At 42.3% G+C, this 24,293-nt stretch overlaps 1 long non-coding RNA gene across 1 annotated transcript in view; it reads left to right on the top strand.

Moving 5' to 3' along the window:
* LOC149974580 (uncharacterized) overlaps window positions 1-20,160 on the top strand; it is a 140,173-nt gene extending 120,013 nt beyond the window's left edge. Inside the window, exon 3 of the long non-coding RNA XR_016489488.1 lies at window positions 15,204-20,160. This is a non-coding gene — a long non-coding RNA (uncharacterized LOC149974580). The remainder of the gene's footprint in view (window positions 1-15,203) is intronic.
* Window positions 20,161-24,293: the final 4,133 nt, after the last annotated feature.

Below are 24,293 nucleotides of genomic sequence, written 5' to 3'. Positions count from 1 at the left end.
ATCATTGATGGACTAATTAGATCACCGGAATGTTCTTCATTTAGTTCATGAAGGGTCCACATGGATCCACTGTTTAATACGGACCCCCGACACAGTAAAGCAGTTAGATAAAGTACATCCCAACTGTTTCAATTAACTAGGAACTTACTGATTTCAGAGAAAGATCACTGTAGCCTATCATTGATGTCTGAATAAATAGAGAGATATGAACTGTCAACAGATGGGTACTCATTGTAAAGAATAGCCAATGGCAAAACGCGTTTGTCTCCCAGAAGGAGTTGATTGGTCAGTTAAAGATGGCATAACATTAGGATGACATAAAGGGGTTCAGGAAAAGTGGTTGCAATGTTATGTATAGATTCTTACAGCAAGATGGCAGCAAGATGGTGCTGACAGATTTGTTATTTCTTACATTATTTGCTCAGAACGGCTCTTCAATTATTACCTACAGCCGAAAAAAAACCTTTGGATAATAGAGTATATATCCAAGTATATTATTCGCTGATGTTCAGTCCCTGGACAATAAAGTAGAGGGAGGCGCCATATAAAATATAATCAAATCAACAACAACAAAAATTGTCACATGCACCAAATACGACAGGTGTAGGTAGACCTGAAATGACCTGAAATGGTTACTTACCAGCCCTTGAACAACAATGCAGTTTTTTTTTTAAGACTTCAGAAAATATTTACTAAATAAACTAAAGTACAAAAAGCTAACACAATAAAACAACAATAATGATATAATATATATACAGAGGGTATCGGTACCGAGTCAATGTGCGGGGGTACAGGTTAGTTGAGGTAATTGAGGTAATATGTACATGTAGGTAAGGGTCAGTGACTATGCATTGATAATAAACAGTGAGTAGCAGCAGCATAAAACAAGGGGGGGGGGGGTCAATGCATATAGTCTGAGTAGCCACTTGATTAGCTGTTCAGCAGTCTCATGGCTTGGGGGTAGAAGCTGTTAAGAAGCTTTTTGGATCTAGACTTGGCGCTAATGTACCGCTTACAAAGCGGTAGCAGAGAGAAGTAGGGTGGCTGGACTCCATGAGTAGGGTGGCTGGAGTCCTTGGCAATTTTTAGGGCCTTCCTCTGACACCGCCTGGCATAGAGGTCTTGGATGGCAGGATGCTTGGCCCCACTGGACCGTACGCACTACCCTCTGCAGCGTCTTGCAGTCGGATGCTGAGTAGTTGCCATACCAGGCAGTGATGCAATCAGTCAGGAAGTTCTCAATGGTGCAGCTATAGAATATTTTGAGGATCTGAGGACACATGCCAAAACTTTTTAGTGTCCTGAGGGGGAATAGGAGTTGTCGTGCCCTCTTCATGACTGAATTGGTGTGTTTGGACCATGATAGTTTGTTGATGATGTGGACACCAACGAACTTGAATGTCTCGACCTGCTCCACTACAGCCCCATCGATGAGAATGGGGGCGTGCTTGGCCCTCCTTTTCCTGTAGTCTTATATCAGCTCCTTGAGGGGGAGGTTGCCATCCTGGAACCACACTGCCAGTTCTCTGACCTCCTCCCTATAGCCTGCGTCATCGTTGTCGGTGATCAGGCCAACCACTGTTGTGTCATTAGCAAACTTAATCAAAGAGCCACCCTTTTTTTCAATTTTCGACTAAAATGACATACCCAAATCTAACTGCCTTTAACTCAGGCCCTGAAGCAAGGATATGCATATTCTTTGTACCATTTGAAAGAAACAAATTGAAGTTTGTGGAAATGTTAAAGGAATGTAGGAGAATATTACACAATAGATCTGGTAAAAGATAATACAATGAAAAAAACTACCGTTCTTTTGTATTTTTTTTGTACCATCATCTTTGAAATGCAAAAGAAAGACCATAATGTAATATTCCAGCCCAGGCGCAATTTAGAAGTTTACATACACTTAGGTTGGCGTCATTAAAACCGGTTTTTCAACCACTCCACAAATTTCTTGTTAAAAAACTGTAGTTTTGCCTAGTCGGTTAGGACATTTACTTTATGCATGAAACAAGTTATTTTACCAACAATTGTTTACAGACAGATTATTTCACTTATAATTCACTGTATCACAATTCTAGTGGGTCAGATGATTACATATACTAAGTTGACTGTGCATTTAAACAGCTTTGAAATTCAAGAAAATGATGTTATGGCTTTAGAAGCTTCTGATAAATCAAATCAACGTTTATTTGTCACGTGCGCCGAATACAACATGTAGACCTTACAGTGAAATGCTTACTTACAGGCTCTAACCATTTCGAAGACCCATTTGCAACCAAGCTTTAACTTCCTGACTGATGTCTTGAGATGTTGCTTTAATATATCCACATAATTTTCCTCCCTCATGATGCCATTTATTTTGTAAAGTGCACCAGTCCCTCCTACAGCAAAGCACCCCCACAACATGATGCTGCTACGCCTGTGCTTCACAGCTGGGATGGTGGTCTTCGGCTTGCAAGCGTCTCCCTTTTTCCTCCAAAAATAACGGTGGTCATTATGGCCAAACAGTTATATTTTTGTTTCATCAGACCAGAGGACATTTCTCCAAAAAGTACAATCTGACTTTACAGACCCAAAACTATGGTGTATCGACATTAGCTAGCTAGCTATCTTTAGAATGCTAGTAATGCTAGTCAGCATAGGCTGCTATATGATAATCAGCCTTTGTTAGCTAGCTAGTGTTAGCTACCTAACTAGTCAGCCAAGCAAGCTTTAGTCCAATACAACCCTGCTGACTAACGGCTAGCTAGATGACCAGTGGTGAAAGTGAAGTCCCTATGAGATTCTAGGCTTCAATAAGTGCCATCGGACTCCAAACATCAAGCTTGTGAAGGGGGGATTAGGGCTGTTGCGGAGACCATATAACTGCCACACCGGCAGTCATGAGTCATGACCACAGTACAATTCTACGTGACCGTTGAGTCACGGTAATCTCCTCTTATGCACTCTGGACATGAGTTGGTAGTACCCAACTTGCTAACGAACATCAGGTCACTAATGGCCTGGTACTCAGGGCTCTATTGTCCCTCTAACCACTCTGACATCAATGCAAATAACATTAAAAATCACATCAAACACATTTTCATAAAAACAGTATGTGCTTTTAAAATTCACCTCACAGAGATTTATCAATTTGAAGAAAGAAGTTCAACAACACGTTGCAACTGAGTGAAAAACATGGTTGTTGTGGATGTTGTTTCAAAGCCTAACACAACAAAATGGACAACACTTTCTAAGGTGATGATTCATTCAAAACTCCCATGAGCTTATTAGAGTTTATGCATAAGTATAGGCCTATATATGAGCCAAAGCCCCGAAAAAATACCTGATTTTAAATATTGATTGTGCCATTATACAATACATAGCCTACTGCATTTTATGCATGGCAGAAAAAAAGATTTAAGATGTCTGGTACATAATTGGTCTGGCTTATACTAAGAAATTAAACAGATTCTAGTAATTGCCTCTGAGTGTGGACTGAATTATTATGCATACTGGATGGACTGGTTACCTTATAAACTTTCTATCCATGAGTCTGGGAGAGAATGTATAGGTCTAGGCGATGCTATTGGTTCATTGGTTGTACAGTGTGGCTTTGTATTTGATTTTGAATAGCCTAGTAATAGGCTGACATTAAATGTAGCTACAGAATATCTCACCACTGTGCATTTCCATCTCATCCCCTCATCCTTCATGACTTTCTCAAGCGCAAAAAGAGAGGGCCTGTCAATAGTTTAATGAAATAGGTTTTGTTGTGAAAAAAAAAAAATGCTTTTGTTGTGAAAACATGTTACTATCAATGTTCCCGAACAGATTTCCCTTGATTTCACAAATTATGCACTGGGTAGCAGCAGGAACAGGGTTGGAGAGCCCACGGCATACAGAGTTCGTGTGGAAAATCACCTTTCGCACAAGGAGAGGCTGCATGCTCCTCAAACAGTGGTTGATGTGTGGAGTGAAATAAGTGGCCTCCATTTGCTATTCCAGTGCATACAGATGACATGTCTTATTTCCCCTGCCCCTGTTCCTGCCCATTTGATAATGGTCATTCTAAATCTAAACTAAATTGACATATTAGTAAGGACAAGATCAAATTGAGAATAGTCTGATGGGTGAAAATATGATCACTTGATGAGGGAACAGCAAGCTTTTTTTGCGACTTTCTCAAATCATCAATTAGCCGATAGTCGCATCATGCAGCCCATATATGTTTTGCTTTCTAAGTCATTCTAGGGTTTGTATCATTCACAACTAAAGTTTCCAAATAATTGTAAATCTAGCATATAGGACCTGTTTCAAATGATCACTTTTATGCTCAATATAGTCACTTCATGTGGGCACTCACTCCGGAATAGGAAAAATGTTATTTATATTTTATTCAGGAAAGTTCAATTATATTGTTCTTAATATAAAATAATATAATATAAAAAAATGGCAAGGGACATATAAGCATATATTGTCTGCTAAATGAACAAGCCTACAGCCTATGGAATGGTGCATAGCCAGATAGCATACAATAGGCCAAATCTTGTGTTCTACATAAATACATACACCAGTTGCTGACAGGTGTATAAAATCTACAGTGCCTTGCGAAAGTATTCGGCCCCCTTGAACTTTGCGACCTTTTGCCACATTTCAGGCTTCAAACATAAAGATATAAAACTGTATTTTTTTGTGAAGAATCAACAACAAGTGGGACACAATCATGAAGTGGAACGACATTTATTGAATATTTCAAACTTTTTTAACATTTCAAAAAATGAAAAATTGGGTGTGCAAAATTATTCAGCCCCTTTACTTTCAGTGCAGCAAACTCTCTCCAGAAGTTCAGTGAGGATCTCTGAATGATCCAATGTTGACCTAAATGACTAATGATGATAAATACAATCCACCTGTGTGTAATCAAGTCTCCGTATAAATGCACCTGCACTGTGATAGTCTCAGAGGTCCGTTAAAAGCGCAGAGAGCATCATGAAGAACAAGGAACACACCAGGCAGGTCCGAGATACTGTTGTGAAGAAGTTTAAAGCCGGATTTGGATACTAAAATATTTCCCAAGCTTTAAACATCCCAAGGAGCACTGTGCAAGCGATAATATTGAAATGGAAGGAGTATCAGACTACTGCAAATCTACCAAGACCTCGCCGTCCCTCTAAACTTTCAGCTCATACAAGGAGAAGACTGATCAGAGATGCAGCCAAGAGGCCCATGATCACTCTGGATGAACTGCAGAGATCTACAGCTGAGGTGGGAGACTCTGTCCATAGGACAACAATCAGTCGTATATTGCACAAATCTGGCCTTTATGGAAGAGTGGCAAGAAGAAAGCCATTTCTTAAAGATATCCATAAAAAGTGTCATTTAAAGTTTGCCACAAGCCACCTGGGAGACACAGCAAACATGTGGAAAAAGGTGCTCTGGTCAGATGAAACCAAAATTGAACTTTTTGGCAACAATGCAAAACGTTATGTTTGGCATAAAAGCAACACAGCTCATCACCCTGAACACACTGTAAAACATGGTGGTGGCAGCATCATGGTTTGGGCCTGCTTTTCTTCAGCAGGGACAGGGAAGATGGTTAAAATTGATGGGAAGATGGATGGAGCCAAATACAGGACCATTCTGGAAGAAAACCTGATGGAGTCTGCAAAATACCTGAGACTGGGACGGAGATTTGTCTTCCAACAAGACAATGATCCAAAACATAAAGCAAAATCTACAATGGAATGGTTCAAAAATAAACATATCCAGGTGTTAGAATGGCCAAGTCAAAGTCCAGACCTGAATCCAATTGAGAATCTGTGGAAAGAACTGAAAACTGCTGTTTACAAATGCTCTCCATCCAACCTCACTTACAGCTGTAATCGCAGCAAAAGGTGGCGCTACAAAGTATTAACTTAAGGGGGCTGAATAATTTTGCACGCCCAATTTTTCAGTTTTTGATTTGTTAAAAAAGTTTGAAATATCCAATAAATGTCGTTCCACTTCATGATTGTGTCCCACTTGTTGTTGATTCTTCACAAAAAATACAGTTTTATATCTTTATGTTTGAAGCCTGAAATGTGGCAAAAGGTCGCAAAGTTCAAGGGGGCCGAATACTTTCGCAAGGCACTGTACCATGCAGCCATGCAATCTCATTGGACAAACATTGGCAGTAGAATGGTCTGTACTGAAGAGCTCATTGACGTTCAACGTTGCACCGTCATAGGATGCCACCTTTCCAACAAGTCAGTTCGTCAAATTTCTACACTGCTAGAGCTGCCCCGGTCAACTGTAAGTGCTGTTTTTGTGAAGTGGAAACATATAGGAGCAACAATTACTCAGCCACAAAGTGGTAGGCCACACAAGCTCACAGAACGGGACCGAAAAATCTTCTGTCCTCGGTTGCAACACTCACCACCGAGTTCCAAACAGCCACGGGAAGCAACATCAGCACAAGAACTGTTCGTCAGGAGCTTCATGAAATGGGTTTCCATGGCCAAGCAGCCACACATAAGCCTAAGATCGCCATGCGCAATGCCAAGCGTTAGCTGGAGAGTTGTAAAGCTCGCCGCCATTGGACTCTGGAGCAGGGAAACACGTTTCTGGAGTGATGAATCACGCTTCACCATCTGGCAGTCCGGCGAATAAATTTGGGTTTGCCAGGAGAACGCTACCTGCTCGATTGCATAGTGCCAACTGTAAAGTCTGGTGGTGAAATAATGGTCTGGTGCTGTTTTCATGGTTTGAACTAGGCTCCTTAGTTCCAGTAAAGGGGAATCTTAACTCAACAGCATACAATGACATTCTAGACGATTATGTGCTTCCAACTTTGTGGCAAGAGGTTGGGGAAGGCCCTTTCCTGTTTCAGCATAACAATGCCCCCGTGCACAAAGTGAGGTCCATACAGAAAATGGTGTGTCAATATCGGTGTGGAAGAACTTGACTTGCCTGTACAGAGTCCTGACCTCAACCCCATCAAACACCTTTGGGATGAATTGGAACGCCGACTGTGAGCCAGGCCTAATTGTTCAACATCAGTGGCGACCTCACTATTGCTCTTGTGGATGAATGGAAGCTTGTCCCCACAGCAATGTTCCAAAAACTAAGCCTTCCCAGAAGAGTGGAAGCTGGTATAGCAGCAAAGGGGGTCCAAATCCATATTAATGCCCATGATTTTGGAATGAGATGTTCAACAAGCAGGTGTCCACATACCTTTGGTCATGTAGTGTATATAAGTGATTAATTGTGATGGTGTATATTAAATTGATTAATTAGAAATGTTTAAATGTAGATATTCAGTGTCTTGTTTGCATGGAGGCCTGGAGATGCTAAACATGTTAATGTTAATTAACGGTCAATTACTGTGTGACTGGCAGGCTTTTGCATGTCAATAACCAGCTGACAAAATGTAATGACTGCCACAGCCCTAGGGGGAAAGTTTTAAGTTCATCGGCGTACACATCACGGACAAACTGAAATGGTCCACCCACACAGACAGTGTAGTGAAGAAGGCGCAACAGTGCCTAAAACCTCACAAACCTTTACAAATGCACAATTGATAGCATCCTGTTGGGCTGTATCACCGCCTAGTATGGCAACTGCACCGCCCACAAACGCAAGGCTCTCCAGAGGGTGGTGGCGTCTGCACAACGCATCACTGGAGGCAAACTACCTGCCCTCCAGGACACCTACAGAACCTGATGTCACAGGAAGGCCAAAAAGATAATCAACGACAACGACCATCTGAGCCACTGCCTGTTCACCCCACTACCATCCGGAAGGCGAGGTCAGTACAGGTGCATCAAAGCTGGGACATAGAAGCTGTTTTTCAGTCTCTATCTCAAAGCCATCAGACTTTTAAATAGCTATCACTAGCACAGAGAGGCTGCTGCCTACATACAGACTTGAAATTATTGGCCAATTCAATAATGTTTACATATCTTGCATTACTCATCTCATATGTACACTACCGTTCAAAAATTGGGGTCACTTAGAAATGTCCTTGTTTTTGAAAGAAAAGCAAAAAAATGTGTCCATTAAAATAAAAGCAAATTGATCAGAAATGCAGTGGAGACATTCTTAATGTTGTAAATGACTATTGTAGCTGGAAACGGCAGATTTTTTAATGGAATATCTACGTAGGAGTACAGAGGCCCATTATCAGCAACCATCACTCTGTGTTCCAATGGCACATTGTGTTAGCTAATCCAAGTTTATCATTTTAAAAGGCTAATTGATCATTAGAAAACCCTTTTGCAATTCTGTTAGCACAGCTGGAAACTGTTGTGCTGATTAAAGAAGAAATAAAACTGGCCTTCTTTAGACTAGTTGAGTATCTGGAGCATTCGGAGAGAGTCAGAAAGTAAAGTAGACGAGCTCAGGGAGAAGATCTGCTTTCAGAGAGACATTAGGGACTGTAACATAATCTGTTTTAAGGAATGATGTCTCTCTCCAGATATACCCTGAGTGTAGAAAACATTAAAAACTTCTTAGGGCTATGCTCCTTTATTCTCAATTTTCGCCTGAATGACGTGCCCAAAGTAAACTGCCTGTTCCTCAGGCTCTGAAGCTAGGATATGCATATAATTGGTACCATTGAAAAGAAAACACTTTGAAGTTTTTAGAAATGTTAAAATAATGTAGGAGAATATTACACAATATATATGGTAGGAGAAAATCCAAAGAAAAACCAAACAGATTTTTTTTTTTGAGAGACCATCCTCTTAGAATGGCCAGTATAAGGGCATACAGAAAATTTGCTCCCTGTCACGGCCGTTGAATGAACTTGACCAAGTTGCAGCATGGTGAGCGTCCATATTCCCTCTTTATTTAGGATGACGCCGACAAAACCAATAAACACTACAAACGCAACCGTGAAGCTTAAGGCAATAGTGCCAACAAACAAAGTTAATTTCCCACAAAGAAAGGAGAGAAAGGGCTACCTAAGTATGGTTCCCGATCAGAGACAACGATAGACAGCTGTCCCTGATTGGGAGCCATACCCGGCCAAAACATAGAAATACAAAACATAGAATGCCCACCCCACATCACACGCATGACACTCCTTTCCTATGATTTCCACAAGGTGTCAGCAGTCTAAAAAATAATAAGAAATATCAGTTTTATTACAGGGACACAGTCTTAGAAATGTGTGTTTGCACGCGCCATGAAGACAGGACGCACCTGCTAAAAGTTTCCTATTGAACATACTTCTTTCCGTAAGTAATATTATAGTTTGATTACATTTTAGGGTATCTGAAGAGTAGATAAAAAATATATTTTGACATGTTGAAACAAAGTTTAGGGGTAGATTTTTGGAATCCCTTCTCTGCACGTTGAACAAGTGGATTACTCAAATTGTTTACGATATAAAGAATGATTTTATCTAACAAAACGACACTACATGTTATAGCTGGGACCCTTTGAATTAAAAATCAAAGGAAGATTTTCAAAAAGTAAGTGAATATTTAAAAATCGGCATTTGCGAATTTATGAAACCTGTGCCGGTGGAAAAACATTTTGATGTGAGGCGCCGTCCTCAATCGCATGGCATGTTTCGTTGTAATAGCTACTGTAAATAGGACAGTGCAGTTAGATTAACAAGAATTTAAGCTTTCAACCGATATAAGACACTTATATGTACCTAAATGTTGAATATCCCTTAATTTGTATGATTATTTATTTAATTGCGTGACCCCCAGTTTCACCGGAAGTTGTCCCGCTAGCAGGATGCCTAGGCTTAAGAAAAAGAACACCTGCTCTTTCCATGACAGACTGACCAGGTGAAACCAGGTAAAAACTATGATCCCTTAATGATTTCACATGTTAATAAAATCCTCTTCAATCAGTGTAGATGAAGGGGAGGAGAAAGTTTAACGAAGGATTTTTAAGCCTGGATACAATTGGGACATTTGTGTATGTGTCACATTCAGAGGGTGAATGGGCAAGACTAAAGATTTAAGTGCCTTTGAACGGGGCATGATAGTAGGTACCAGGCGCACCGGTTTGAGTGTGTCAAGAACTGCTACGCTGCTGGGTTTTTCACTCTCAACAGTTTCCCGTGTGTATCAAGGATGGTCCACCACCCTAAGGACATCCAGCCAACTTGACACAACTTTGGGAAGCATACATTTTGGATTATGTGTATATTGTTAGGTATTAATGCACTGTTGGAGCTAGAAACACAAGCATTTCGCTGCACCTGTGTTAATGTGCACACCTGTCACCATCGTTATGCGCATTAGCGCAATATGTCATTCACCTGGACTCCATCATCTCCTCCATTACCTGCCCTATATATGTCACTCCCCTTGGTTCCTTCCCCAGGCGTCATTGTTTCAGTTTCATGTCTGTGCATTGTTTGTGTTTCTTGTTTTGGATTATGTTACGTTTTTCCTTAAAACACTGACTCCCTGAACTTGCTTCCCTCACAACGTTACAATATTAAAATCTACCCCTAAACTTTGTTTCAACAAGTCAAAATGCATTTGTAATTACTCCTCAGACACCCTAAAATGTAATCAAACTATAATATTTATTCCGGAAAGAAGTATGTTCAATAGGAAACCGATTTTTAGCAGGTGGCAACTTCATCATGGCATGCAATGACACAGATTTCCAAGACTGTGTCCGCATACAAAAACTGTTATTTCTTATTTGTTTTTGAAGTTACAAGCCTGAAACCCTGAAAATAGACTGCTGACACCATGTGGAAGCCATAGGAATTGGGAGCTATTTTATAATATGAGCTTTCTCTTGCATTTCTAAGAGGATGGTCTCTCAAAATAAATACATTTCCGGTTGGTTTTTCTTTGGATTTTCTCCTACCATATCTATTGTGTTACATTCTCCTACATTATTTTAACATTTCTACAAACTTCAACGCGTTTTCTTTCCAATGGTACCAATTATATGCATATCCTGACTTCAGGGCCTGAGCTACAGGCAGTTTACTTTGGGCACGTCATTCAGACAGGAAGGGGAGAAAAAAGGGGCCTAGCCCTAAAAAAACTTTAACATAATAATGAGTGTGAGTTTTTTTCACAACCCGGCTCATGGGAAGTGACAAAGAGGTCTTATAGGACCAGGGCAAAAATAATAATATAATAATAATCAATACTTTAGTTCTTTATTTAGCCAAGACAGGACACTCTGAGCGCAGCCCAATCCAGAAATCTGGCAGTGGCTTCTGATAAAATTTGATTTTCACATAACTCCTTGTTGCAATTTTGATGAGGCTCTTTTGTTCAGATATAGGTAAGTGGATTGGAGGCAGGGCATGAAGGAGATAACGAATCCAGTTGTTTGCGTCGTCCGTTTTGGGCAAGTACCTGCGTAATTGCGCACCCAGTTCACTCAGGTGTTTCGCTATATCACATTTGACGTTGTCCGTAAGCTTGAGTTAATTTGCACACAAAAAAATTGTGCAATGATGGGAAGACCTGTGTGTTGTCCTTGTTAACACAGACAGAGGAGAGCTCCAATTTCTTAATCATAGCCTTAATTGTGTCCTGCACTTTGAATATAGTTGCAGAGAGTCCCTGTACCAAGTATGTTGAGTTCAAATCAAATGTATTTATATAGCCCTTTGTACATCAGCTGATATCTCAAAGTGCTGTACAGAAACCCAGCCTAAAACCCCAAACAGCAAGCAATGCAGGTGTAGAAGCACGGTGGCTAGGAAAAACTCCCTAGAAAGGCCAAAACCTAGTAAGAAACCTAGAGAGGAACCAGGCTATGTGGGGTGGCCAGTCCTCTTCTGGCTGTGCCGGGTGGAGATTATAACAGAACATGGCCAAGATGTTCAAATGTTCATAAATGACCAGCATGGTCAAATAATAATAAGGCCGAACAGTTGAAACTGGAGCAGCAGCACGGCCAGTTGGACTGGGGACAGCAATGAGTCATCATGTCAGGTAGTCCTGAGGCATGATCCTAGGGCTCAGGTCCTCCGAGAGAGAGAAAGAGAGAATTAGAGAGAGCACACTTACATTCACACAGGACACCGAATAGGACAGGAGAAGTACTCCAGATATAACAAACTGACCCTAGCCCCCCGACACATAAATTACTGCAGCATAAATACTGGAGGCTGAGACAGGAGGGGTCAGGAGACACTGTGGCCCCATCCGAGGACACCCCCGGACATATTTTAATGAAAGTGAAACTTTAAGCAAATACCAAATAAAGAATAAACTAACCGTGACGACAATGCAGTGCTAACCAGCAACTAAACATAAACAATATCCCATCACTCACAGGTGGAAAAAATGGGAATCATACACAAACACCAACATAGAAAAATAAACCTAGAACCCCACATAGAAATAATAAACTAGACTAAACACCCCTAGTCACGCCCTGACCTACTCTACCATAGAAAATACAGGCATTCTATGGTCAGGACGTGACAGATTCAGATCTTTCAGGCGAGAAAAAACATCACCCAGATAGGCCAGTTGTGTGAGAAACTCGACATCATGCAAGCGGTCAGAAAAGTGAAAATTATTGTCAGTAAAGAAAACTTTAAGCTTGTCTCTCAATTTAAAAAAAAATGTGTCAATACTTTGCCCCTTGATAACCATCGCACTTCTGTATGTTGTAAAAATGTTACATGGTCGTGGCCCATATCATTGCATAATGCAGAAAATACTTGAGAGTTCAGGGGCCTTGCTTTAACAAAGTATTCCCTTGGCAGAAAGAGCCTTTTGGTGGATGCTGCAGTGTACCCAAGTGGCAACGGGAGCAACTGCTTGTTACCACTCCACTATGTCTCCCTGCCATGGCTTTCGCGCCATCAGTACAGACACAAACACATCTTGGCCACCAAAGTCCATTTGATGTCACAAATCTGTCCAGTGCTTTAAAAATATCCTCTCCTGTTGTTCTGGTTTCCAGTCGTTTGCAGAAGAGGATGTCTTCCTTAATTGACCCCCCATAAACATAACGGACATATACCAGGAGCTGTGCCAGGCCGGCCACATCTGTTGACTCATCCAGCTGTAACGCATAGAGATCACTTGCTTGTATGCGAAGCGGTAATTGCTTCAAAAAGTCTCCTGCCATGTCACTGATGCATCATGAAACAGTGCAGGTGTAGTACTGCTGGTAGTAGCAGTACTACCAGTAGAGCCGGTATGTGTCTATGGAAGAGGGCCTTAATTTTTTTTAACCATTTATCCATTTTCGAGCAAACAGAATTAGCAGCAGCTACGTTTGGCTACATACGGACCATTAGAGGAATTACTGTAGAGAGTAACATTTAATGTGATTGGATGTTAATTATTTGACTAGGCTATTTGTATTTGACATTGTGTTGTTATTTCGCAGAACACTAGATGGTTGAATTTTATTTTTGGCAGTGAAACGAGGCCACTCAGGTAAGAAAAAAACATCACCAAAATGTGTAGCCCTGTTGGAAAATCTAAATGGACTGTTTGAAAATGTGAATCACAATTTTCTTTGGCGTAACTCGGAAGGCATTGTGCGTACCCCCATACGCCAGTTTAGGAATAGCCAATCTACACTACAGGTTAAAGTGGATTTAACAAGTTACATCAATAAGGGATCATAGCTTTCACCTGGATTCACCTGCGCATGGAAAGAGCAGGTGTTCCTAATGTTTTGTATACTCAGTGTAAACTGACAAAAAAATTGTCTTGTGTGTGGGGTTTGACAACTCCATGCGAAGTAGATGTGTACATAAGTAAGCAAACAGATTGTGAAGTGTAATCCATCGTGGGAGCGTTTGGTGTCAGAGTTGTCAGACATACTTAAAACAGGCTTTATCCCTAAGGCAAACATAACGCTAAGACAAACCACTAAACACACTCTCCTCTAACTACCACGGGATCTACCATACCCCACTCACCCCTACCTCCTCCACTTCCACGCTTTCCACATTACCCACTCTCCCTTACTTACACCTCCCTCACCCACTCTTCCCCGCCTCTCCTCTCTCCCCCACTCCCCATACACACACCCTCCCCAGCATATTCACTGTGGGCCTCTGGGCCCTGGCTAAAAGTAATACACTACATAGAGAATAGTGTGTCATTTGGGATGCATTCTGGGACTCCAGCCAGGCTAGTGAATGAAAAATGACAAAGTCTTCCATGACTCTGCATCAAGCAAAGTGTCAGTGGTGAAAGTAAAAGACAAGGATTAAAAGAAAGGGGGAGCAGAAAAGAGGAGATGAATGTGTTGATGACAGACACGGTCAGACTTTGTATGTATACCTGCTGTCAAGTCTGCTATCTGAGATAGGCCATCCTCAGATATCCTTTCAAACGGATGGTGATGCAAAGCTCTGAGTAAAATCGTTTGTTAAAGGGTTTTAGCAAACATAATAGATGATCAAAAGAGTTAGTACATATTTTATTGACCAATTTCAGTGAATAGAGCAGGAGTCTTCAACCTTTTCTTGCCTAGGGACCCAGGGAAAACTGCAACTCAGGGACACCCATCATAAGTTTAACAACAAAAAATCACATGCCATTGTCTTATCATCAAGGGAATGATAATGGCAAGGAGAAGTAATCAACATTTTAAAATTAGTAGATTTGTTTTATAGTTTATTATTTTGACCTCCCCACATTATAATTAGAAACGAAAGCGTAAACTCTAACATAGTATATTAGCTAGAAAGTTAACTCCCAAGGTTATTATAGTAAATTAAAACTGAACATGAAAAAAATGTAACATTTAACAACTATTTAGTCAATTGAAATAAAATAATTAAGGAAAACATTAGAAAAATTAAAACTATACTGAAACTATTGTCATTGTCAACGTAGGGCAAAAATGTAATGGGTTTTTCAAGCTTTTTTTCTAATGCGGTTTTCGTGCTTCTGGGTTGGCGCCCCCCCCCTTGGGTTGTGCCGAGGCAGAGATCTTTGTGGGCTATACTCGGCCTTGTCTCAGGATGGTAAGTTGATGGTTGAAGAAATCCCTCTAGTGGTGTGGTGGCTGTGCTTTGGCAAAGTGGGTGGGGTTATATCCTGTCTGTTTGGCCCTGTCCAGGGTATCATCGGATGGGGCCACAGTGTCTCCTGACCCCTCCTGTCTCAGCCTCCAGTATTTATGTTGCAGTAGTTTGTGTCGGGGGGCTACAGTCAGTCTGTTATATCTGGAGTATTTCTCCTGTCTTATCCGGTGTTCTGTGTGAATTTAACTATGCCCTCTAATTTTCTTTCTTTCTTTCTCTCTCTCTCTCGGAGGACCTGAGCCCTAGGAACATGCCTCAGGACTACCTGGCATGATGACTCCTTGCTGTCCCCAGTTCACCTGGCCGTGCTGCTGCTCCAGTTTCAACTGTTCTGCCTGTGGCTATGGAACCCTGACCTGTTCACCTAATGTGCTACCTGTCCCAGACCTGCTGTTTTCAACTCTCTGGAGACAGCAGGAGCGGTAGAGATACTCTCAATGATCGCTTATGAAAAGCCAACTGACATTTACTCCTGAGGTGCTGACTTGTTGCACCCTCGACAACTACTGTGATTATTATTATTTGACCATGCTTGTCATTTATGAACATTTGAACATCTTGGCATGTTCTGTTATAATCGACACCCGGCACAGCCAGAAGAGGACTGGCCACCCTTCATAGACTGGTTCCTCTCTAGGTTTCTCCCTAGGTTTTGGCCTTTCTAGGGAGTTTTTCCTAGCCACTGTGCTTCTACACCTGCATTGCTTGCTGTTTGGGGTTTTACGCTGGGTTTCTGTACAGCACTTTGATATATCAGCTGATGTAAGAAGGGCTATATCAATACATTTGATTTGATTCTGATTCTGGTGGGAAAATGCTGCCAGTAGATGGCGATGTTTCATATAGACCTAGCTTGTGCATCACTATCACTTGCTACCAGTAACTAAAGGGGAGAAATCTGAGGGCGAGCGCGGTGCCCCTCCTCCAACAAGGCACAGCATGCTTTGCTGAACCTCCATTATAAGCTTAGCAAAAAATTAAACGTCCTCTCACTGTCAACTGCGTTTATCTTCAGCTAACTTAACATCTATAAATTATTGTGTGAACATAACATTCAACAACTGAGACATAAACTGAACAAGTTCCACAGTGGCTAACCAAAATGGAATAATGTGTCCCTGAAGAAAGGGGCGGTCAAAATCAAAAGTAACAGTCAGTATCTTGTGTGGCCACCAGCTGCATTAAGTACTGCAGTGCATCTCCTCCTCATGGACTGCACCAGATTTGCCAGTTCTTGCTGTGAGATGTTACCCCACTCTTCAACCAAGGCACCTGCAAGTTCCCGGACATTTCTGGGGGGAATGGCCCTAGCCCTCACCCTCCGATCCAACTGGTCTCAGACGTGCTCAATGGGATTGAGATCCGGGCTCTTCGCTGACCATGGCAGAACACTGACATTCCTGACTTGCAGGAAATCACGCACAGAACGAGCAGTATGGCTGGTGGCATTGTCATGCTGGAGGGTCATGTAAGGATGAGCCTGCAGGAAGGGTACCACATGAGGAAAGAGGGTGTCTTCCTTCTAACACACATCGTTGAGACTGCCTGCAATGACAACAAGCTCAGTGCAATGATGCTGTGACACACCGCCCCAGACCATGACGGAGCCTCCACCTCCAAATCGATCTCGCTCCAGAGTACAGGCCTCGGTGTAAAAATCGTTCCTCCGACAATAAACACGAACCCGACCATCACCCCTGGTGAGACAAAACTGTGACTCGTCAGTGAAGAGCACTTTTTGCCAGTCCTGTCTGGTAAAGCGACGGTGGGTTTGTGCCCATAGGCGACGTTGTTGCAGGTGATGTCTGGTGAGGACCTGCCTTATAACAGGCCTACAAGCCCTCAGTCCAGCCTCTCTCAGCCTATTGCGGACAGTCTGAGCACTGATGGAGGGATTGTGCATTCCTGGTGTAACTCGGGCAGTTGTTGTTACCAACCTGTACCTGTCCCGCGGGTGTAATGTTCAGATGTACCGATCCTGTGCAGGGTTTGTTACACGTGGTCTGCCACTGCGAGGACAATCAGCTGTCTGTCCTGTCTCCCTGTAGCGCTGTCTTAAGCATCTCACAGTACGGACATTACAGACAGGTTTGCTGGATTCAGAGCAGATCCCCACCAGCTGCAACCTCTTCCATAATCAAGAACTCTACAAATACTCAGCCCTGCAACTTCCACGCTGCCAGATCGTAATCTCTGCTCATTCTGCCCGATCTGACTCTGGTCCCTGTCTCCAGTCCCACATCTCATCATCCTGCTACTCTGTCCTGGATTCCCCACTCTACTACTTCCCTAGATTCCCCTCTGGACCTGCTTACCCTGTCTCAACCCCTCTCACTCCAGCCTCAGCCTCCGCACCTGGTTTCCAGCAACCCGCCCGAGCTTCCCCTGACCTGCACTCCATCTCCCCCCTGTGTTTCAATAAATACCTTGGTTACTTCATCCCAGCCTCCTCGTCTGAGTCTGCTCTTGGGTTCCCCTGTTCCACTCCGCGTAACAACTGTAGTAACTTGTTTGGAGTTACTAACCTTAGTAACTCCAAACACATTTCGGTAACACTTTACTTGACAACCATAATATGTCATAACAGCTGACATAACTTGATCACAACACTATCATGACGGATATATTTACACCTGTTGTGACATATATTGCATTATTTTATAGCTGGTAATGACACCTACATAAGAGTGTCAAAACTAATTTATTCAAATTAGTTTTTTCCTTGCCAAGAAGTTTCCTTTCATTTTAAATCCTTTGTTGCTGTAATGTATTCTGTAAAGTTTGTCTACATGCTTTAAATAACTTGTAGAATATACACTGTCACTGTCATGATGCATTATGACCATCCTGTGTCACTTTACTTGGACTAAGAAAATACACTTTCTGACACTGTCAAGAAACATTATGACCATCGTAATCATATAAGCTAGAAAGGCCTATCACACTCTAAACTGTGGAGTTTTGCCGCACAACACAATGCCACAGACATCTCAAGTTGAGGGAACATGCAACTGGCATACCAAAGCTGTTGCCATAGCCTCTAACGTTGTTTTTTATAATTTTGCAGTAAGTCCATCCGGCCTTACAACCGCAGACCACGTCAGCCCCAGTACCTCCACATCCGGCTTCTTCACCTGGGAGATTTTCTAAGACAAGCCACCCGGACAGCTGATGAAACTGTGGGTTTGGACAACTGAAGGATTTCTGCACAGATTGTCAGAAACCATCTCAGAGAAGATCATCTGCGTGCTCGTCGTCCTCACCAGGGTCTTGACCTAACTACAGGTCAGCATACTTACCGACTTCAGTGGGCAAATGTTCACCTTCGATGGCCACTGGCACACTGGAGAAGTGTGCTCTTCAAGGATGAATCCCAGTTTCTATTGTACCAGGCAGATGGCAGACAGCATATATTGCATTGTGTGGGCAAGCGGTTTGCTGATGTTGTGAACAGAGTGCCCCAAGGTGGCGGTGGGGTTTATTGTATGGGCAGGCATTAGCTACGGACAACAAACACAATTGCAGGGAGTTTTTTGCTTTTGTGTTGGAAGTGATGTCGGGTCCAGGTGTCAGGACCGAGGCAACCGGGGAGGTCTCAGTCAGCTCATCAGGCTCTCACTTCACAGCCTCTTCATCAGATTTCTGTGCCTCAGTGGAGGCGACCGGTCCGCTCCTGATCCCCAGGATCGTCCCTGTGGTTGGCGTCCTGGGGCTGGAGATAAACGCGCTGGGGAGGGGGTACTGTCACGTATGCTCTCACTCCGGGACTCTAGGTCGCCATGCTCCTGCACCTCAGCTGGATCGACAGGTTCCCGCGCTTTAGCAGAGGTGACAGATCCACTCCTGATCCCCGGGATCGTCATCTTGGTTGGCATCCTGCGGCTGGAGACGCGCGTCGGGGAGGGGGTACTGTCACGTGTGCTCCCTCTCCGGCTTCTAGGTCACCAGACTGCTCGTTAACCTCTTGGAACCACCCATCCCGGATCCACTGGAAATAGCAGTCACGACAACGCAGACAAAAATTCCAAATTATATCCATAATATCGACAGAAACATGGCAAATGTTTTTTATAATCAATCCTCAAAGTATTTTTCATATTCAATAATACATCAACCGGGACTGTTGGCTTTTCACTAGGACCGAGAGGAAAAATGGCTACCTCTCTGTTTTGCGCAAAAATCACACTGAGAGCCAATAACAGACCACTTACGCAATTTGGACGTTTACGCTCATTCTTCAAAATAAAGGCCTGAATCTACGTCTAACGGCTGTAGACACCTTAGGGAAGCCACAGAAAAAGGAATCTGGTCGATATCCCTTTCAATGGGCAATAGGGATGCATAGAAAGACAGGGGTTTCAAAATAAGAGTCACTTCCTGATTGGATTTTTCTCAGGCTTTCGCCTGCAATATCAGTTCTGTTATACTCACAGACAATATTTTTACAGTTTTGGAAACTTGAGTGTTTTCTATCCTAAGCTGTCAATTATATGCATATTCTAGCATCTGGTCCTGAGAAATAGGCAGTTTACTTTGGGATCGTTATTTTTCCAAAAATAAAAAAAGAGTGCCCCCTAGCTTCAAGAAGTTTTAAATGGACCCATGAGGAAACCTGGTGGAAACGTTATGCTGAAGTGTTGAAATTCCCACAGGAGAACGTTTTTTCTTGACATTCTCTGAACTATTTGAGAACATTCCCAATGTCAAACCAGTTGGAGAGCGTACCTAGAACATTATAAATATTTTAATCAAATTTAACCATGTTTGAACTTTTGGAAAAAATTCTGTTAAAGTAATAAAATACCAAGAAAATAACTGCAGATGTTATTGCAGATGTAGCAAAATGTTTGCATTCCAAGCTCTAACAGTGCAGTAGTATCTAACAATATGCAGCAATACACACAAATCTAAAAGTAAAATAATAGAATTAAGAGGTATATAAAAATATTAGTATGAGCAATGTCAGAGTCTGGAGTGTATATATATGTGATGGGATTCATGGGTTCTCAGAACGTTATGTGCTAGCTGGGAGTCAATTGATCGTTTGTTGAGCATCTGTGGATGGACGATACCACAACGTGAAGTATTTTGACAAAGCAAGGCAGACTGAATAATTTTGCACGCCCAATTTTTCAGTTTTTGATTTGTTAAAAAAGTTTGAAATATCCAATAAATGTCGTTCCACTTCATGATTGTGTCCCACTTGTTGTTGATTCTTTACAAAAAATACAGTTTTATATCTTTATGTTTGAAGCCTGAAATGTGGCAAAAGGTCGCAAAGTTCAAGGGGCCCGAATACTTTCGCAAGGCACTGTGTACCTTAGTTGCACAGTAGCAAATAATTTTGGACTGTAGAAAAACGTTTTGCAACGGACACTGTTTACTCCAAACAGAAAATATTTTGAAATAAATTTTCTTTTGGACAAAATTGGTTAGGTCATTCCCTGTTTGGTTCCTAGTGAATACACCCCTGGTATTCACTGAGTATACCAAACATTAGGAACACCTTCCTAATATTGAGTTGCACCTCCACCTTTTGCCTTCAGAACAGCCTTAATTTGTTGTGGCGTGGACTCTACAAGGTGTTGAAAGCGTTCCACAAGGATTTTGACCCATGTTAATTCCAATGCTTCCTACAGTTTCTACACACGTGAAACTGTTGAGCATGAAAAACCCAGCAGTGTTGCAGTTCTTGACATAAACCGGTGAGCCTGACATCATGTTACACAATACATGTATGTTTTGTTCGATAATGTGCATATTTATATCCAAAAATCTCAGTTTACATTGACGCGTTAAGTAATGTTTTGATTCGAAAACATTCGGTGGTTTTGTAGAAATACTCATAATAAACATTGAGAAAAGATACAAGTGTAATTCACAGAATTAAAATAGACTTTTCCTTAATGCAACCGCTGTGTCAGGTTTTTTTTTTAACTTTACGGAAAAAGCATAATCTGAGTACGGCACTCAGAGCCCAATCCAGCCAAAGAAATATCTGCCATGTTGGAGTCAACAGAAGTTAGAAATAACATTATAAATATTCCCTTACCTTTGATGATCTTCATCAGAATGCACTCTCAGGAATCCCAGTTCGACAATAAATGACTGATTTGTTCCATAAAGTTCCATAAAGTCCATCATTTATGTCCAAATAGCCACTTGTTGTTAGCGTGTTCAGCCCAGTAATCCATATTCATGAGGCGCGAGCACTTCGTCCAGACAAACTCGAAAAGTTCCGTTACAGGTCGTAGAAACAAGTCAAACGATGTATGGAATCAATCTTTAGGATGTTTTTAACATAAATTCACAATAAGGTAGCCAGGCCAGTGCGGCGAGGTGGAATGGCCCGCACTGGGCTGTGCTGGCGAACCGGGGACACCATGCGTAAAGCTGGTGCCATGTACGGCCGAGGAGACGCACTGGAGACCAGATGCGCTGAGCTGGCCGAGGAGACGCACTGGAGACCAGATGCGCTGAGCCGGCTTCATGGCACCTGGCTTGATGCCCACTCTAGCCCGGCCGATACGAGGCGCTGCAATGTACCGCACCGGACTAAGCACGCATTCTGGGGACACCGTGCGCTCCACCGCATAACACGGTGCCTGCCCGGTCCCTCTCGCTCTCTGGTAAGCACGGGAAGTTGGCGCAGGTCTCCTACCTGACTTCGCCATACTCCCCGTGTGCCCCCCCCAATACATTTTGTTGGGCTTCCTCTCGGGCTTCCAGCCGCACTGCCATGCTGCCTCCTCATAACGCCGCCTCTCGACTTTCGCTGCCTCTAGCTCTGCCCTGGGGCGGCAATATTCTCCCGGCTGTGCCCATGGTCCCTTGCCGTCCAGAATCTCCTCCCATGTCCAGAAGTCCAGAGATCGCTGCTGCCCAATACCACGCTGCTTGGTCCTTGGTTGGTGTGTGTTTCTGTAACGGATCTCGTCCTCCTCTTCTGAGGAGGAGTAGCGAGAAGGATCGGAGGACCAATGCGCAGCGCGGTAAGTGTCCATAATGTTTAATCAAAACACAAAAACAGAACACTGGAACAAAACAATAAACGTGAATTAACGAAACAGTCCTGTGTGGCAACAAGCACTGACACGGAAGACAAACACCCACAACTCAAAAGTGAAACCAGGCTACCTAAATATGGCTCTCAATCAGGGACAATGATTGACAGCTGCCTCTGATTGAGAACCATACTAGGCTGAACACAGAAATCCCAAATTATAGAAATACGAACATAGACAACCCACCCAACTGGCCATACCACAACAAAGACATAACAAAGGAACTAAGATCAGAACGTGACACCAATACTAATAATACTATGCATATATTAGCATCTGGGACAGAGTAGGAGGCAGTTCATTCTGGGCATGCTATTCATCCAAAAGTGAAAAATGCTGCCCCCTATCCCAAAAAGGTTAAAGTAATGTTCTCAAATTGTTCTGAGAATATTAAGAAACAACTTTCTTTACTGGGAATTTCTGTATTTCATCAAAAGGTTTTCTGCAGGTTTCCCCATTGTTCTATTTAAAGTCATGTACTCAGACCAAACTTGTTAGGGCTAGGGTCCTTTTTTCAGAATTTCCGCCTGACTGACGTGCCCAAAGTAAACTGCCTGTTACTCAGGCCCAGAAGCCAGGATATACATATAATTGGTACCATTGGATAGAAAACACTTTGAAGTTGGTAGAAATGTTAAAATAATGTATGGGACTATAACACAATTGATATGATAGGACAAAATCCAAAGAAAAACCAACCAGAATATATATTTTTTGAGATCCTGTGCTCTTACAATGGAAAGGTATGGGTCCTATGCAATTCCAGATCCCAGATTGCAATTCCTATGGCTTCCACTAGATGTCAACAGTCTTTGTTCAAGGTTTCAGGCTTGTTTCTTCCAAAACGAGGAAGAAGTTTGAGTTTTGGTACTGGGAGTCACAATTGGAAATATAAAGAAGGATTTTATCTAACAAAACAAAAATTTTAATTGTATTTTTATTTCACCTTTATTTAACCAGGTATGCAAGTTGAGAACAAGTTCTCATTTACAATTGCGAACTGGCCAAGATAAAGCATAGCAGTGTGAACAAACAACACAGAGTTACACATGGAGTAAAAAATAAACAAGTCAATAACACAGTAGAAAAAAAGAAAAAAAGAGACAATATACATTGTGTGCAAAAGGCATGAGGAGGTAGGCAAATAATTACAATTTAGCAGATTAACACCGGAGTGATAAATGATCAGATGGTAATGTGCAGGTAGAGATACTGGTGTGCAAAAGAGCAGAAAAGTAAATAAATAAAAACAGTATGGGGATGAGGTAGGTAAATTGGGTGGGCTATTTACCGATGGACTATGTACAGCTGCAGCAATCGGTTAGCTGCTCAGATAGCAGATGTTTATAGTTGGTGAGGGAGATAAAAGTCTCCAACTTCAGCGATTTTTGCAATTCGTTCCAGTCACAGGCAGCAGAGAACTGGAAGGAAAGGCGGCCAAATGAGGTGTTGGCTTTAGGGATGATCAGTGAGATACACCTGCTGGAGCGCGTGCTACGGGTGGGTGTTGCCATCGTGACCAGTGAACTGAGATAAGGCGGAGCTTTACCTAGCATGGACTTGTAGATGACCTGGAGCCAGTGGGTCTGGCGACGAATATGTAGCGAGGACCAGCCGACTAGAGCATACAGGTCGCAGTGGTGGGTGGTATAAGGTGCTTTAGTAACAAAACAGATGGCACTGTGATAAACTGCATCCAGTTTGCTGAGTAGAGTATTGGAAGCTATTTTGTAGATGACATCGCCAAAGTCCTCATTGAGCAGCCTGAATGGTCCACGCGGAGAATCCACAGAGAACTTCCCCACGTAATTACATCATTATATTCGGACCCATAAGAGCAGCAGTTTGGCGCAAGGCTAGGGTTAGAATAAGCATAGCTGACAAATTCACCCAAATGTATATTTCTCTCGTGTACTTTTTATTTTTCTCTCTCTTTTAAATGCCCATATTGGGTAATACGCGCCATCGTGTGTTGGCCCGTTATACTTAGTTCTAGTCAATAGCCTAGAATGTGATTTTGTGTATGTATATCTTTTATCATCATTTTAGCTTTCTAGTAAATACATTTTCAACTAAGATTGGTGTGGTACGAACTCATTGGTGAGACCCGGGTCCGTGCAGATTCTCGGATTATACGACGTTCAGAACGAGATTGTAGAGGTAACTGGTAAATTAGTGGCTGTTGTAAAATCGATATTCTGATATTCTTTGAGGTAATTTGGGAAATAGATCCTCAATAAAATGAATTTTCCCATGGT

Source organism: Oncorhynchus mykiss, chromosome 20, assembly GCF_057628025.1.
Source record: "Oncorhynchus mykiss isolate SJ-2025 chromosome 20, ASM5762802v1, whole genome shotgun sequence".
NCBI classification, from domain to species: Eukaryota; Metazoa; Chordata; class Actinopteri; order Salmoniformes; family Salmonidae; genus Oncorhynchus; species Oncorhynchus mykiss.
This window is presented reverse-complemented; position numbering and strand designations above follow the sequence as displayed.